Genomic DNA, 17,856 nt, shown 5'->3' on the forward strand with positions numbered 1-17,856 from the left:
TATATATATATACACACACACACAGTGGTGGTAGCCACTGGGTACTTATTGTTAGGATTTATTTTCCATAAATATGGCGTTTTTTGGTTTGCTAGGAACATTGGCACCATTTTACGATGCTTCACAAAACTTTCCAGTAAAAACTAAATTCACTTCAGCTTCTTCTTGGAGAGGAGGGTCCCAAAAGAAAATTTCCCCATGCATTTTTCGTAGACTTCTTTAGACAGAGCTACCCAAAAACAGCTGAATGGAATTACACTAAATTTGTCTGAAAGCTAGATGTTGGTTTGCAGATTGTGCTTTTTTGTGACTTCTTGTAAATCCGTAGAGTAGGCTTTGAGAAATTAATGTTTACAAATATTTGCATATTTGAACAGTTGGCTCCTTAAGGGTCTCCATGAAAGCAATGTTTTTTTCTGTAGCATCCATTTTCAGGTGCTTTCAGCTGTGCTTGTAACCCAGTACGCATACAGACAATGGCAAAGCCTATAACGTGCTCTGCAAACGTCCAACTGGTTGTTTTTCCAGAAGCATATTTACCATTGATTTCAATAGGGTAATTGTTTCTTGCTTTGAGCCCCTTTTACACATTTGTAACACTTTTCATATTATGAAATTATTCAAATTAAAATGAAAATAAACGCCTCTGCTATATTCCTACAATGGGCACATGAGTATGGACATGCATAATACATACGCACGACCACACGCACTGGTTACCTTTTTTACCCTAGTTTGGACTCTTATGTCCTTTGCTTCTTGTATTGAACTTTTGTGTGGTTTGGTTGGTACACAACATCCTATTTTTCTTGGGACTACCTTGCTTGCTCAGACCCAGACACCAGATGTAAGTCTACGTTTCCCTTTGTCTATCCTGTCAACAGCATCAAGATTGCAACCTCCCTCGCGCTTTAGCCTGGCAGTCTGTTCTCCCGTAATTTCACTAAACATATTGTGGCTTAAAGAGGGATTAAACTCTATTGCCCATGGCTTGCAATAATTCTTCTCAACAAGAAAAAGATGTGGCACAAGACAGATAAGTTGAGATGGTTGTCTGTATGTACACTCTACTCTGCACATTGTAGTGAAACACCAGAGGCATTTTTTTTTTACATTTTCATTGTTGTAAACAAAAAAAAGGATAGCTGCCAATCACACTTTGCAAACACCCTCCCCTGTTGTGCAACATCCCCCATAAGTATTCACTAACCTACTACGTCTGTATGTGAGATCAGACCAAAGTGGTGTTTAGTGCCCATATGTTTTCGCTGTGAAAATAAGCGACATTATTAACACTGTATAAAATAAGAAATTTCTATTTTAAATATTTCAGTTTGCCAGAATTAGATTTTGGAGTACACGTATGCAGTTTACAAAGTAAAGTGATTACACTGTGCTTCCAAAAATGCAGTACGCTTAGAAAGCAGGAGCTAAACTAATAGAGGGTGAAAGTAGCGCTTTTAGTGCAGACTGCGCTAAGTGCATCCTTCTGAACAGATCAGCCTAACAGACCGAGCAGTGTTGTAAAAGTCGAAATATGACCTCCTTCTGCAAGGCAGATGTCCTTCCTGGTCATACAATATTTATGAACGTGCACTGCACTGAGCAGGCAAGGTTGTGGACTCATTTTCAAACGCAGTGTATTTAGATAAGAATGATGGATTCTTTCTATAAGCCTATGTGACATCGCTGAAAATAGACCAACAGAAAATCGAGACAAATTATCTGCTAATGGCCTAATTCTCTATAATTTCTCACTGCTGAGCCAGGGCAGGGTATTCAGTTCAGCCACCCGGCGATTTTAATCCATTCTGTTTTGCAGGAGAATTTGAAAGACTACCTGAATCAGCACCTATTGACTGAAACCTCAAGTAATCCGAGAAGACCAACATCTCTAACTCTAGTAAAAGTTGTTATTATGTTCAGTGATGGAGTAATGACTGCCACCTTAAACTGCGTAATTCTAGACTTTACAGAAATCTGAAATTTCGCCCTTTTGTCAAAAGAGGGGCCTTTTTGTCGCAGACCTTCAATAGACACCAGTGCAAAACTGCTTGTGGAAAGTAACATTTGGTTTAACCAATTTGGGTAAGGCTAACATGCCAATAGAATATCCTTATAAATGTTGGCGAAAGGAAGATTTGGGGGCAAGGTAAATTCAATGCAAATAATACTGGTAGCAGTGTGGAATACACACTATACTCTCATGATGATGCATAGACATGCACATGTCTAGGTGCTGTTACAATATTGGACACAATTCGAAGCACATATGCTATCATACTAAGAATTACATTTCACTTTGGAAGACTATATTAAAACTAATATGATGCATGTAGTGAAGTGAGGTAGAGTGAAATGCGTTGTTTTTGTTTGATTGCCTACAATTTGACATGTTGACACAGAATAGGGCAATAAAGAAAGAATTGATGAGCACTGGCTTCTGGTATTCATGGGCGTAAGGGGCGGTGCCCTACCAGTCATGGAGGTAGAAAGAACAAGAATGGCAGAAGTTCATCACTTTTTATTGTGTCAAAGCATGATATTGAAAGTCATGCCTGTAGTAGGACTCTTGTCATGGGGACAAGATTGCTGGTTTCGGGTGGCAGCATCACTGCCTGTAGGGGACTGAGTCAATCCCACACCATCTGCTAGCTGTCAGCCTAACGCTTACGGCTAGCTTGCAGCACCTCACCCCAACCTAGAAAGTAAAAGTAATTTGTGGCAGCCTGACGCATGACAATCTCTGACTCCACAGGGAAGTTGTGGTTGGCAGATCCTGCCCTTTTCTCTCATAAGCACAGTTCTGACACACACATAGGCAGACAAAAGATGCAGGACAGTTTTCAATGCATTTATTGAAAAGACAGCAATCTATGATCAAACATATGTGCTGCCATTATTAGGATGAATAGATATAGCACTATAAGATGGTTACCATAAGTGAGAAGCAGGTACATAATTCCAGCATAGAGGAACAGCAGTATGTCCACAAACTCATGTTGCTCTCTACCTACACTTCTAAGCGAGAGTATAGCAGTGTTAGTCCATTTCTGCCCGTACTTAGTCCATGGAAGTATCACCTGCCCCCATACCTGAAAGCAGGGGTCTGCCCGCTGTCTCCTCAGATGGTTGTAGAGACAGGGCTAAGGTTAGTGAAGACGCAAAGAAATGCACAGCATAGAATGGCTTCTCTGGCTGGAATGACCTCTCTAACCTTCCTTAGCCGGTGTGATGTTTTTTATAACAAAACATGTTATTTTCTGAGAAACAGGCCTGACGTGATTGTGTGTCTAAGTGTAAAGGTTGGCTACGCAATCTTGTGGCAGCAATCCTAGATAGATTATCAGGAACAGCATTCTGCAGCCTTGGGCAGAGGTACACAGTGAAATGCTGTGCAAGGAAAGTAATATTAACACGGTTGCAGAATAGCAACTGATTGGGAAAATAAAAAAAACAGTTATGCTTACATGAATGAGTAATAAATGACATGAGGCATGTAACTGGGTGAAAGGGCACAGGCCGCATGCCTAAGCTAAATTATGTGTGCTCAAGCAAAGTGCTAAAATGGACCCTCACCATGCCTTTTCAGGGAGATCAGTAAAAGTGTGCATGTGCTGGGCTGGGTGACATAATATTGGCCCTTTAGGCTTAAGCTAGGATAGTTGCATCATTAGTGAGGTGTGAATGTATTCCAGCTCCAGTGTAATATTCTGCACTAAGATGCTGAATTATGTGGCCTAGGGTGGAGTCAGGATATCCTTCTCTAGTTAAGGGAATAGGGAGGGTCAAGGTAGGCTATGTGGCAACACCCACTTTACATTTTCTCTCAGACAGACTGGAGGGGCTGGGGTGGAGTCCGGCAGGAAGCATCTGCACACAAGGCTAGTTCTGGTTTGGTGCAGGGTGTTCTGTACTGTTTTTCAAAGATTTGCAGGCTTAGGGGGTTATTACAACTTTGGAGGAGGTGTTAATCCGTCCCAAAAGTGACGGTAAAGTGACGGAAATACCACCAGCCGTATTACGAGTCCATTATATCCTATGGAACTCGTAATACGGCTGGTGGTATATCCGTCACTTTACCGTCACTTTTGGGATGGATTAACACCTCTTCCAAAGTTGTAATAACCCCCTTAGTGTGCTGCGAGGACCATCTAAAGAGCATCAGTATGTTTCTGTCTTGACTAAGGTGCAACACAAAATAGAGCGTCCTACTCCAACAAATGGACTAGTTAGTGCTCCATAGGTCTCATGATGATAAGGCGAGCCTGTAGCCACACTCTGCATATAAGGAGGGAGGCAAAATTAATTTTTAAGTATATCAAACATGATCCTACAATGAGTCACCAGGTTGTGCCATATGTATTTCATCAAGGTCTTGCCTGGTATAATGATATAAATTTGTTTAATGTCTTTGAATTCAAAGGGTCATTCTTTATACAAAAACACAGGACTAGCATGGGGAGCACCTTTGTCCAAAGATAGCTGGACTATACCTCCATCACTTTGAGTCACAAAGGATTCTGTGTTAAAGCAACCCTTTTCTTCACAATAACAAAATTTGGAAGAGGCACTTTGATGACATCCTGATCATATAGGGAGAAGACACCAGAGTGATCAATTTTGTGAACTGGTTAAACACCCAGAATGAATTTCTAAAGTTCACCCATTCTATGAGTCATAAAGGGCTAGTATTCTTGGACCTTAACGTCATAGCAGAATGGGGCAAATGAAAAACTACCACACATGAGAAACTCACAGGCCACATTTGCTTTTACTATATGACCGTTTCCACCCTCGTCGTTTGACGGAAAATTTCTCTATTGGACAATTTCTGAGAGTAATGCAGAACTTTTCTGACCCACATGATTAAGATGCAAGCCACAAGCTTGGCTGGCAAAATCAAGGCCAGAAAATACCCAGCAAAACTAGTCGAGAAAGCTATGAAGAGAGCATGTAATATTAACAGGGGTGATCGCTTAGATCGAGTTCAATAGAAAATGACAGAGGACCGCTTAATCTGTATCACCACATTCAATATTGCACCAGATAAGATCAGTAATATTATTAACAAGAACTAGGGGATTTTGAACAGATGCCCCTGAACTTACGAAAATCAATCAATAGAAGAGGCAGAAGTTTAAGGGATTCACTAGTCCACACACATCCACTTAAACCATGGGGAATAGACAGACACCAGGGATACTCCTGAAGTTTGTGGATCATGATCCGTGTGGAAGATGCAGCATATGCCACTTGACAAATACCACCAAAACAATTGATTTCGGCAACAGTGGCAAGTAGAAACTAAGACAATTTACAAATTGCAATACCCCTAAAGTACTATACATGATCACATGCCCTTTCCATCTATGTTACAGAGGAATGACCTCAAAAAATTTAAAACCAGGATTGGTGAACATTGCGGCAACCTGAGATGTGCCAAATACGACCAAGATGTCTGAACATTTGATTAGAAAAAGACACACACTATTTGATTACCAGTGGGTGGTCCTTGAAAACATATCTGACATGATGAACTGTGAAAAGAGACTACTAGAGAGAGAACAACATTAGTTCTTCAAGTTGAACACAGATACTGAGGGTCTGAATGACAATGGGGGTTATTCTGACCCTGGCGGTCATTGACCGCCAGGGCCAACGACCGTGGAAGCACCGCCAACAGGTTGGCGGTGCTTCCTGGCCAATTGTGACCGCGGCGGTAAAGCCGCGGTCAGAAAAGGGAAACCGGCGGTTTCCCGCCGGTTTTCCCCTGGCCAAAGGAATCCTCCATGGCGGCGCTGGGGATTCCGACCCCCTTCCCGCCATCCTGTTGGAACAGGATGGAGGGAACGGGTGTCGTGGGGCCCCTGGGGGCCCCTGCACTGCCCATGCCACTGGCATGGGCAGTGCAGGGGCCCCCTAACAGGGCCCCATAAAGATTTTCAGTGTCTGCTGTGCAGACACTGAAAATCGCGACGGGTGCCACTGCACCTGTCGCACCCCTTCAACTCCGCCGGCTCCATTCGGAGCCGGCTTCATTGTTGAAGGGGCTTTCCCGCTGGGCCGGCGGGCGGCCTTCTGGCGGTCGCCCGCCGGTCCAGCGGGAAAGTCAGAATGACCGCCGCGGTCATTTGACCGCGGTACGGTCTTTTGGCGGTTCCCGCCAGGCGGGCGGCTTCCGCCGCCCGCCGGGGTCGGAATGACCCCCAATATCTCTTGGGACCAATTCACACCATAATCAGCTTTTGATTCCATTCATGGGACACACAAAACCGCTGTTCATAAACCCTCTAAAACTATGATATTTACTGTAAAAATGATAGGTAGAGGAGTGCAACGTATGAGATCCAAATTTGCTTTTTTTCTACATAGATATATCTTTTTTTCGACACATACATTATTTGTGATGCTTGGAGGTTATCTGAACCCCCTCATTTTTAATCAATTTCTGTCCCCTTTTCCTTTATAACAGTTTTTTTTGCTAATTCCATTATTAATTTCATGGTTTTCGGTGTTTCCACCATTTTTATTATTTTTTCAGTATATACATGTAGATACATTTTATCTGATCATGAGGTTTTATTAATCATCATCATCATTAAAAATCATTATATTTAACGTTTCCATATACAGACTTCAACATTGTTAATGAGAAATGAGCAGGCCTATTTTTTGCCAGCTTTCTCATTAAGACCATACTTATTCATCTTATTGGGGTACATTCGCCAATCTTAATTTTTTTCCACACAGCTGTTTCAATATACTCACAATACTGAATAATACAATATAATCCCCTCCTTAACACTGCTGCTGAAATAAGTCAGTCTTTGCTGGGGAAAGCTCCCTCCTAATGAGGGTGTAGATCTCTGTGGAGTTTGACTGTCACATGTTACAATAGCTATAACAGAGCCCATCAGGCTAATGCACCTGCTGAAGCAATGTGCATCACCTATATTTCACATATAGCAAACTCTGTAAAGTAGCTTAGAGTATTATTACCCCTGCAGAAGAGGCCTCTGCTTAACCTCTGGTGTACAGACTTGTCACATATATCTACTGCTTTCTTGTCTGCTCTCTCACTTCTATGGCCTGTCGCCATCTCATGTCCCTTCCATCTCCTTCTTTATCTATTTTGCACCTTTCTTGTTTTACCTGTCTGCTCAACCTACTTTGCTTTTTCTCTTCTTTGAAAGTCTCCTGTCTCCTGTACATGTTCCTGCTTATCTTTGTATGTCCCACCTAATGCTGTTTTGATGTACGCTTCCACCTCCACACAAGTACTTGTATCAGCCTGCATAAGGAGGTCCTTTACTACTGCTTTACATCTATTGTCCTCTCTGGTTCTGCTACTCCCTTCTGTGTGCCTCACTCTAATACGCTATCACTGACTTCATTAGCACAATAAACCCACAACTATTGGCTTTGCCATTGCTTACCTTCCTTGTTCCCCATCCTTGTCATCTTTCCAAAGCATGCCTTCACCTCATTTGTTCTTCCTTCCATGCCTCTTCTCTTATTATACCCTTCCTTGTCTCCACTCTCCTGTATGAGCTCCTCTGCCTTTCTTGTTTTATCTGCCCACTATCTGTCTGCTCTCTTCCTTACTTTCACATACTCTCTCTGGTTTTCCATACAGCAAAATTTTTCAACACTGAGTTCTGAGTGACATTATAGCAGCTTGAGCTTCGCTCTCATTGTCTATTTAATATCACTCAAACTCCCCCGGTAAAAATTATCCTGGTAATTCACTGTTACAGACCTATAATTCTTCACATTATTATTATAATAATTGTAGGAACATGCCTCTTTTCACGTGATCATTCCATTTGTTTGGAAAGATGGTGCTGGTTTCCTGACCCTGTGCACTGGGACTCTGCAAACCAGGTCTCAGAGCATGTGCTGACCCCTGCAAACATGTAAAAATTGGCTATACTCCTAATTGGCATATTTAACATACCTGTAAGTCCCTAGCGTATGGTACACAGGGTACCCAGGGTCTGTAAGTTAAATGTCCTTAGAGGACTGCAGCACACATTGTGCCACCACTAGAGTGATAGTGCAGAACATGACCACAAGGCCTACCACTGTAGCTTGTCTGTGCAGTATAAAAACTGCAAATTCGACCAGCCAAAATATACCATTTTGCAAGGCCTAAACCCACTTTTTAAAGATTAATATTACATTTACTAATGATATCTCTGCCTATGGACCAGCTACAACGTTCATTTTTGGACTTTTTTAAATACTTATTACAGATAAAGACAGATTTGTAATAAATATTTTGCCAAATCTACTTTTAAAAAGTCAACTTTTACCTGCCTACAAACTCTAGAAGCCCATTTGCATGAGCTCCAACTGTGTCACTCGAGCTGAATAGCCCCTTAATGAGGTGTGAACTTGCTCTCAGAGGTGTGACAAATGCCTTGAGTGTGGGGAAGTGTCATGTTCCTCTGACAGGCTGACCATCTTGGCTGTGCCCAGGAACTTAATTAACTTCAAAGATGCCTACCCTGTCATATTCAGTATATATTTAATACCTGGGCCTGTCTCATTTTTTGTCCCCCTACTCAGTCAGACATGAATCCCAGGGGGGAGGGGCTGCCCCAAGAGCCAGTTTTGAATGACCAAAGAGGAGGGGTTGCTCATTTCCTTGGCTACACCTCTAAGGTGGGCATAGAAGCTCTGTACAGGGGAGGAAAGGTTCTGCCATGTTGGGTTTAACTAGAAAGGGCCACTGTGCAACTGTTTGCAGTAGGGCACACAGGGAGTGCTGCAAAGGTAGGTAGGGTTACCCCTGGGGTTATTTTCCCTATTGGTTAGGAACGGGGTAGGTACCACCCACAGGCTAGCCCCAGACATAAATGTACACCTTGGGCACCATACTTAGAATACTACTGTGGAAGACTGAAGAAAAACTGCACCTACTGTTAAGACCTGTTAGTGCTCCCACTTTTATCCAGAGCAAAGAAGTGGTCTCCATGAGCCAGATGGCTACCCTCCTGTTAAGCAACAGGACATAACAAAGTGTTAGAATCCCTTTTCCTGAAGAGCCTAACTGACCAGTCCCAACTGGACCTGCCCTGGGCCCTGGTGGTTGCCTCTGCTGGACTGAGTTTTAACCCCAAGTGCTTTTTACTGAGGTCCTGGGACCCTTGGCTGTGTCAAAGATTTCTTAGTTCTGTTCCGAGTGAGAGAAGACCAAGGGCCTGATTTAGAGTTTGGTGCCCGGGTTTCTCAGTCACAAACATGACGGATAACCCATCCGCCATATTATCATTTCCATAGGATAGTAGGAAATCGTAAAATGGCAGACGGGATATTGGTTATGTTTGTGATGGAGTAAACCCACCCTCCAAACTCTAAATCAGGCTCCAAGTCTGGATGTGGGAAAGGAGGAAAGGGTCTCAGCAAAGAGGATACCAAGAAGCACATGTAGGTGCTTCGGGACAACATCCAGGGCATCATCAAGCCTGCCAATCACTGATTGGTGTGCCATGGAGGAGTCAAGTGCATCTCAGGCATCATGTATGAGGATACCCAGGGTGTGCTCAAGGTTTTTCTGCAGAATGTAATACAGGACACTGTCATTTACACTGATCACGAGGAAGACCGTCGCCACCATGGATGTGGTGTATACCTTCAAGTGCCAGTGGTGCACTCTCTATGGATTTGGCGGCTAAATACTCTACTTACTCCCCCCCAAAAAAAACATAGTGATCTCCTCCTAACAACCTGAAAAAAACAGGGACTTAGAAACATTTTGGCTACAAAGACCTATGGAGGATCGGAACAAACTTTCAAGTCAACTCAACAAAGGTATGTTGTGGCTGGGCCAAAGATCCAGTATACTCCGCTCTGAGTTTTTCTGCAGCTGCAAATTCATTTCAGCAGGTTGTCACAGAGGGGATATATTGCCTTGTTGAGCCCGTTCCAGCTACAACTTTCAGCCTTGCCCTGCTGGGGAATCTGAGCTCTCAAAAGGTGACTAAGTCCAAAGATAGGAATCTTCACCATGCAAAGGCACCCAAAAGTATCCGGCTGGTGAAGGTCATTCCTTTGGCACAAATTTTTAATTTTTTCCGCTCCGAGCGTTCCCACCAAAAATCAACGGATCCACCCCGACCTCAAACTGCAGCTATCCTACTGCCATTCCACACAGAGGATTTTTGGCTTCCATTTCAGAGAGTAAGTCAGAAGGCAAAACGTCTGAATGGGATGAACCTGGTCTCTGTATCTATATCCAACCTGAGCTCTATTGCAGTTGGCCCTAATGTGCAACTAAGTTCCAATCAATCAAAGTCAGATGCCCATGGTTGATGCCTAGCACTTTTTTATGCTATTTTTATTGTAAAACTTTATATCCCCCGTTCCGATTTTTATCAGTTTGGTGTCATTTTGTTAATTACATTATTTTCTATTTTTATCAAATAGAGTGGGATTTTTATTATATTGTGTTTTTGACTTTGTAAATGTTTCGGTACTTCTAAATACTTGACAGATTTTCTTACCTTAAGTCTGTCTGCTCTGTGCAATGGCTACCAGGACTTGAGCTTAGGGTTAAATTACTGCAACCCTTACTGGACCCAACTAGAATAATTACATTATTACTTGTGGTGGACTAAGATTCACCCCAAGTAATAATCCACTATCTCACAATTATTATTATGTATTTACTAAGCACTCAGTCAATGCAGCATTTTAAGTCTAGGAGCTGACACAAATTAGTAAAAGATGAGGGTAAGAAAAGAGAAAAACTGTTAAGAGAGATGTTGCCATAACAGAGAAAAGGGTGAAAATAAATTATCAAGGTGAGCAGTTTAAGGGCCAGGTCAAAATGTTAAACACGTGGCACCTTTATATTAGCTAGGTCAGTTAGGGCATAGTAGATACTTCTGCAATTTGTGCCTACACATACAGCAGTTGTCATCGCCATTGGGAATCTCCACTATGAGCCTTTTGCTGTTGGCCATGTGTTACATTTCAGTGTTGCACTGACAATATGCTGGGACAAGAATAACTACTTTACTGTGTACTGATGTAGGATGCATGGATTTGTCACCTACTCTCATTGCTAGTCCTACTACTAAGAATAATCTATCTTCCATGTCCTATGAGCATCTCTAAAGGATTCACTTATCACATCTTTATGTTATGTCATGTTGGTTTAAATTTAGGAAGAGACTTCCTTAGATTGTAAAATCACTCTGGATAGATCACGGTGGAAAGCAGTTTAGTGGAAGTGGGCCTGCTCTGAGTTCATTCACATAACAATAGTTAATATTAGTTAACAGCATGTGCTTTAGCACAAAAGCTTGTATTGGTGATTAGTACCCTTTGAAAGTGGTGGGGTGAGTTAAGTGCCCCACCAGTTACCAAACAAACAAAATAAATACCCACTCCCTACAAAAGCCAAAGTATATACCCCTCCCTCCAAAAGCCCAAAATAAAATACCACCTTTCTCCAAAAGCCCAAAATAAAACAAAAACCCTCCCTCCTAAGGCCCAAAAACAACTACACTAACATCTTAAATAAATAAGTAAAGGGTACTTACCCACGGTTGCATGTCCTCCTCGGTGTTCAACTTCTGAATCTGCAGTCTGCTGTGAAAGTCTAGCTCTTGTAATGAACCAGATGCTGCTCTCATGCTATTAACCAGTATGAGAGAAGCAGCTGGATTGGATGGAGTGGGCTGGCTGGACTCTCCTTCTGGCCTTGGAGGCTTGTGTTTGCGCTCAACCAACCTGTCTAAGACAGCTGAGTGGAGAGCTTCAAAGTGTACATGGCACTTTGGCCCACTCAAGACAGCCAGCCAAAGTGACATGTGCATTTTGAAGTATCTGGCCATCCAGTGCTTCAGTCCTCCATGCTGCAAATCGGCAGCAGAGTACTCGCCCTGCATGTCTCTGTGCTTAGGTAGGCTGGCTGCTGCAGTGCTCACATCGGTAAAAAACAAAAATGGCAATTAAATCTTTTCATTGCCATTTTATTTTTTCCTGCACTGCTCGCAGCGGGTGGAAGCGATGCTTACCTATCCCCAAGAAGAAACCGCTGCTGCATGTTAGGTAGAACCTGCCCCAGTTTCCAGTGTCATGACTGACAGAAGACATATCTACTCTTTTATGACTTATACCAGAGAGAATGGATACATAAAGTAACTATCAACATGCAATATGCATATATTTAATTGTCCAAAATCATACACTTATAGTCTCTATCGCCACTTCCTTCTATATTGCCGGCTGTTTAGATCTGATACGTTTACCCAATACTCCCCAGATGGCTTGCCCTTTCCGTCTCACTTCCCTCCCTTTCCGTTCATACAATGAGTGTTTGAGCTGATATACTGAGAGGAGCCGATCTAACCAATATTGAAATGCAGGGGGTTGCTGATTCAGCCACACAGAAGCAATACAAAGTCGATGTACAGCCATAGAGACAAAAATAAACCGTGGCCCAATTACATAAAATACACCGAATATTACAACCCCAGGAGTTAATTCCACATTTTACTTGACTACTTCTCTTATAAATTGCCCAATATCCCTTCTCAAAGTTTCTAATTTTATACATGTAGCAAACATATGGGTTAGATCTGCACCGAGTAGCTGACATCCTGGACAGTGTGTCCCCTCTGTCCTACCCCACTTAGCTATTTTCCCAGGGGTAAAGTATAAATCAAAAATTGTTTTGTAGTGCTGTGCCTGGAGTGCTGCAGACATCAGAATGCTGCACTCTAGTCCAAGAGACTCATAAAATTCTGCCTCTCTAATATTTAGTTGGGCTTCCCACTTCTTGCAATGTTTCTCAAAATCCCCTGGCTGCTCGTCATTCAGACTGGCATAAGCTGACCTTATAGTAACCCTTACACCGGTTACCATCATCTCCATCAGAGGGCATTTTGCAAACCCTACTGCCCCCCCTGTTTTCCTATGCATCAAGTCCTTTACTTGTAAATATTTAAAGAATCCCCTTTGCTCCAGACCAAATTTCTCCTGCAAGTTCTCAAATGTGCCTATCGTGGTTCCTGGAAGGAAATCACCTAGCCTTTGTACACCCTGTCGGCTCCATTTCACCATGTAGTTATCCCTAAATATCTCGGGAAGAGATGGGTTATTTGCAAACAGGGTGTAGCGATTAAATCTGCCAAGTCCCATTCTTTTCCGCCAGGGGTCCCAGCACTTAAACGCGGCATTTACAACCTTAAATCGTGCCTTCTTATAGTAGCTGGGTTCCATAAATGTCAACAGTGCGCCGCCAGCTGAGTGACCAATTAGCAGGTCATAAATATCCGGGACATACCCTTCGCCTCTTGAGGATCCTCTGCTGTTAAACAAAGGGCGCATAAACTGTAATGCAGCTGCTAGCTGATATAGTTTAAAATTTGGCAGAGACCAGCCCCCCATCTCCCTTGATAATGTCATATATCTGCTAGCCCTCCTGATCTTGCTGTACGACCAAATAAAACTAATCACAAGTTGATCCAGCGTGTTAAGCCAAGGTTTCTCAAACTCCAACGGGATAGCCCGAAATAGATTTAAGACCTTGGGGAGAAACATCATCTTAACCATATCACACCACCCCATGATTGACATATGTAAATTATTCCATCTGGCGAAATTATATTTGGCTTTTTTTATAATCAGCATTAGATTAAACTGAACAATCTGCTCCACATTAGGTCTAATGTCAATCCCTAGATAAACTGCGTGATCAACCCTTCGAGTATTGGTTGTCATACCATACTCATTTACCACTATCTGGGTCTTGTCTTTATTTAGTAAGTAACCAGATATCATCCCAAAGCTGTATGCAACTTTTTCGATTTCCTTAAGGGACGAATCTGGGTTGGCAGTAACAACTGCAACATCATCGGCATATACTAATATTTTAGTATCCCAGCCGTTGCGGGTCACAGGCTGAATTGCTGCATTCTTTTCTAGTTGTCGTAGAAGTGAATCTATATATAGTGCAAATAGCAAGGGTGAGCACGGGCATCCCTGCATTGTACCACGTTCAATTCGTATCTCATTTGAATGGCCGCCTAGCATTTTAATTTGAGCACTTGGGTGTTTATATAAGGCCTTAATTGCTGTAATAAAGCGGTTTCCCAATCCATAGACCCCTAGTGTTTCCCACATAAATTCCCAATTAACCCTATCAAATGCTTTTTCGGCGTCTAACTGAACCATTGCCATAGGCTCCTCCGCGACATGAGTAGAGTCAAACAGAACGATGACTCTTCTAATATGGTCGGTTGTATCCCTCCCTGGAACAAACCCATGCTGATTCTGAATAAATAAATTACAGATACTGGAAGTTAAACGAGGCGCAAAGGTTTTGGAATAGATCTTCGCATCACTACTAATAAGTGTGATAGTGATAGGTCTATATGCACCCAAGCTAAGCAGATCTTTGCCCTTCTTCGGGAACACTACTATATTGGCGGTACCCCAGGACGGGGGAGGATTACCCCCTTCCTGCACTTGGGTGAACAGTTCTAGTATCACCGACAGCAGCAATGTCTTAAGATGCTTATATAATTTGAGCAAGATACCATCTGTCCCTGCCGCCTTCCTGCTTGGCAGCCCTTGCACCCCCCCTTCTAATTCCTCCATAGTAACCTCCTTTCCTTATTCCTCCTGTTCTTCAGGGGTGATCCTACCACCTGTAACCTCGCTTAACCAGCCGCGACCAGTCTGTTCCACAGGATTGTTCAGCAGCCCTCTCTCGAAAGTCCAACTCTTCCTGTAGCTCCAACTACCCTCACTCTTAACCTCCAGAAGTAGAGGATAATGGTCTGACATAAACCGTGGGCATAGTTTAATTTCCGCTCCCTCTAAAAATTCAGGCAAGATAAGAAAATAATCTAACCCGGCCAGTTTCCTATGAGGAGCTGAGAAGTATGTATATCCTGGATCCGGCCCCTTCAGTGTTGGCCATGCATCTACCAATCCTACTTCCTTTTGCAAATTCCTAATGGCATGAAATATTCTAGGTTTACGCCCCAAGTAGCTTTTGTTATTAATATCCGTTAAGTTTTGTAATCCATCCCATAACCCATTGAAATTCAGATCCCCGCAGATAATGTATGGGGCTGGCCATTCTGCTAATTCAACTGATATAAAATCTAATAAAGACGGGTCGTCAAATACAGCGCCATATAGCGAGCATAACGTAAACCTCTCTTTACCCAACTGACACTCTATTACAGCCCACCTCCCTAGCTGGTCCGCCCTGCGCAGAGTAACCTTACATTTAGTATTACTTGCTAGGATGCCTACCCCTTTTGTTTTAACGTTTTGCTCAGTACACACCAGCCGCTGCAACCCAAAAGACTCCAGCACAGCTTTGTTAGAATATTCTATGTGGGTTTCTTGCAGACAATAAATATCCGCTTTTAATGTTTTCAAATCTTCTGCTACTTTCCTTCTCTTACGAGGGCTGTTTAAACCACATATATTTACGGATGCTATCTGAAATACTGCCATTTATATGCCCTCAAGCAAGTTTCCCTCCGGGATCGCCATATTGGATTATAAAATCTCTGTTCTTATAACAGCACCTATGATCCATTGCATCAGCCTTCCCGTCTGAACCTCCGGACATTAGGCCAGCCCTCACCATGTTACTACACTTTCCCTGCATTCTCTCAGGTAACCAGTTTTCCTTATTTGACCCACCTAAAAACCCCTCGGCCTCCACCCCACAACCCTCCTTCCCCACCCCCCCAGTACCTCCCAACCCCCCACGTGCCCTGTTTCCCCCTCCCCTACTCTTGGTCTTTCTCCTCACCCTTCTAACCCCCTCATCTAGCAACGGCCAACCCCCCTTCCACTGCCCCTCCATCCCTAAGAGCAATCAGACCGCCGATAGTCTGAATGATGGTAACCCCAGATGTCAGCCGCAGACCCACCCTGGACTGCCGGGCTTTCTACATACATGATGACCCCTGCCATCATTACGACTGGAGTACTTGTAGCCTCTACTCCGATTTCTGTGGGTTCAGTAGTTTCAGTTCCATCAAATATTCTTTTGCTTGAATCTCAGACGTGAATTTTTTGAGTTTCCCACTAACCACTGTCGCCAGCCATGCTGGGGCCAATAGAAAAGCCTTCCCTCCCCTATCCTGAAAGGGCTTAATCAGCTGTCGCAGCCTCCACCTTCGCTCCACGGTAACATGGAAGTAATCCGGTCGAGTGAAGAAGGTAACATTATCCACATGGCGTGGGCATCCGGGCAGGCTATTTAAAAAATGACCTGTCTTAACAAGTAATTACCAAAAAAGACCGATATAGCTCTAGGGTATTTAGATTCTGCGTAGCGGCCTCCCTCACTCCTAGCTATTGGAAATCTATGGACTCTTTGAATCTCTATCTCCCAGTCCCATTTTGTGAGCTCTGGAAAAGCGTTCCGCAGGAGGTTAATCATGTATGCTCTGATATCATTGCCCTCCACCCCTTCTTCTATACCCAAAAATCACAAGTTATTTCTCCTCTGTTGATCCTCATAATCTTCCAGTTTCCACATGATGTCAGTTAATTGCCCTCCGTGTGTTTCCGCCTACTCTTTTAGCGCCTCAACCCCTGCCTCCACAGCAGAAGTTCTGTTCTCCATTGTATTTAGCTTTTCTTTAATTTCTGTGCAGGACCTTGCAACTTTGTGGACCGTGCCCTGTAGTTACTTGGTGGCGATCCAAGCCCTCTGGCTCACTGCCCTTGTCTCTGTTTGCAGTTCCCTTCTCGTATCATATATCATCTGTAGCATTTTTTCATCTGTGCTAGTTGCGTTGGTGCTTGGGGCCTGGCAATTCTCACCCCCATCAGCATTGGGTAGCGAGTCAGACTTGGGCCCATATTTATACATTTATACTTTTTTAGTGCTGCATTTGCGTCATTTTTTGACACAAAAGTGGCACACACTTGCAAAATACAACTGCGGTGCTAAAAAAGTGTAAATATGGCCTTAGTGTCTTTCTCCAGTCCTGTCAGTCTGGTTCCTAAATAGTCCCATTTGAGTGCCCTGGCACTCTATCCTGAGAGCTCTGCTCCACCGGTTGAACCCGACCATGATTTTATACACCTACGATGTCGTCGCTGTGGTCACACTGTGGGCCCTGCCGCTGATGATACACTCTTGGACTCTGATGATGTACTGCCCTTCTACTGCACTCTGATTACAGCCACTGCTGATAACTTTAAAATCCTCAGTTAGCGAGTAAAATTTATCTCCACTGTCCCTAGACCAGTCTGGGATCTTTTTGCCCCTTCCAATTTTACTGGCTTCCACTTCCGAGTTTTTGCCATCATTGTCACCTCCTGCCAGGTTTGATCCTTCCCCCTTCCTGGAACAAAGTGCGGGGGCTTATCGGCTAAGCCATGGGTACCCTGATTAGCTTGAGTAGCTTGTTTAAGCTCCTCCGCTTGTAATTGCATGCTGTCACTGGTGGGTGCCCTAGCACACACGTCGTTCGGCGCCGTTTGCTCCTTAAAGCTACTTGGGTCATCTGGCAGCCACCCCTCATCATCTTGTGGCCTAACCGGGGGAAAGTTGCTCCCGGAGGGCCCTTCCTTACCTTTTAGGGGCTCCTCTCTATGAGTCATTATCTTAGAGTTCTCTTTTAAACAGAATGGCATATCTTTGGGAGGACATGAAGAACTCTCGCTGCCACTCTCTTGCACACCACTGGTCAGGAAGTTCGTAATAGCAGGCTGTGATTTGCCCTTCCCCTTAGGTTCAGGTGGGGCCCCCCACAGTGGTATTCTTGACATCCTTGCCAGTCCCACCTCCGGTTTTGCTGCTTGGTGTAGTTGGTCCTGAAGCAGGCCGCCTGCCAGCCGGGCCTGCATCACTCC

General features: G+C 43.6%; 1 protein-coding gene across 1 annotated transcript in view; it reads left to right on the forward strand.

The window, feature by feature from the left end:
* The window catches only part of RTN1 (reticulon 1), a 587,255-nt gene that overhangs the window by 144,000 nt on the left and 425,399 nt on the right, over positions 1 to 17,856 (forward strand). The window lies entirely within an intron of this gene.

This window comes from Pleurodeles waltl, chromosome 9 (assembly GCF_031143425.1).
Source record: "Pleurodeles waltl isolate 20211129_DDA chromosome 9, aPleWal1.hap1.20221129, whole genome shotgun sequence".
In the NCBI taxonomy this organism is placed as follows: Eukaryota; Metazoa; Chordata; class Amphibia; order Caudata; family Salamandridae; genus Pleurodeles; species Pleurodeles waltl.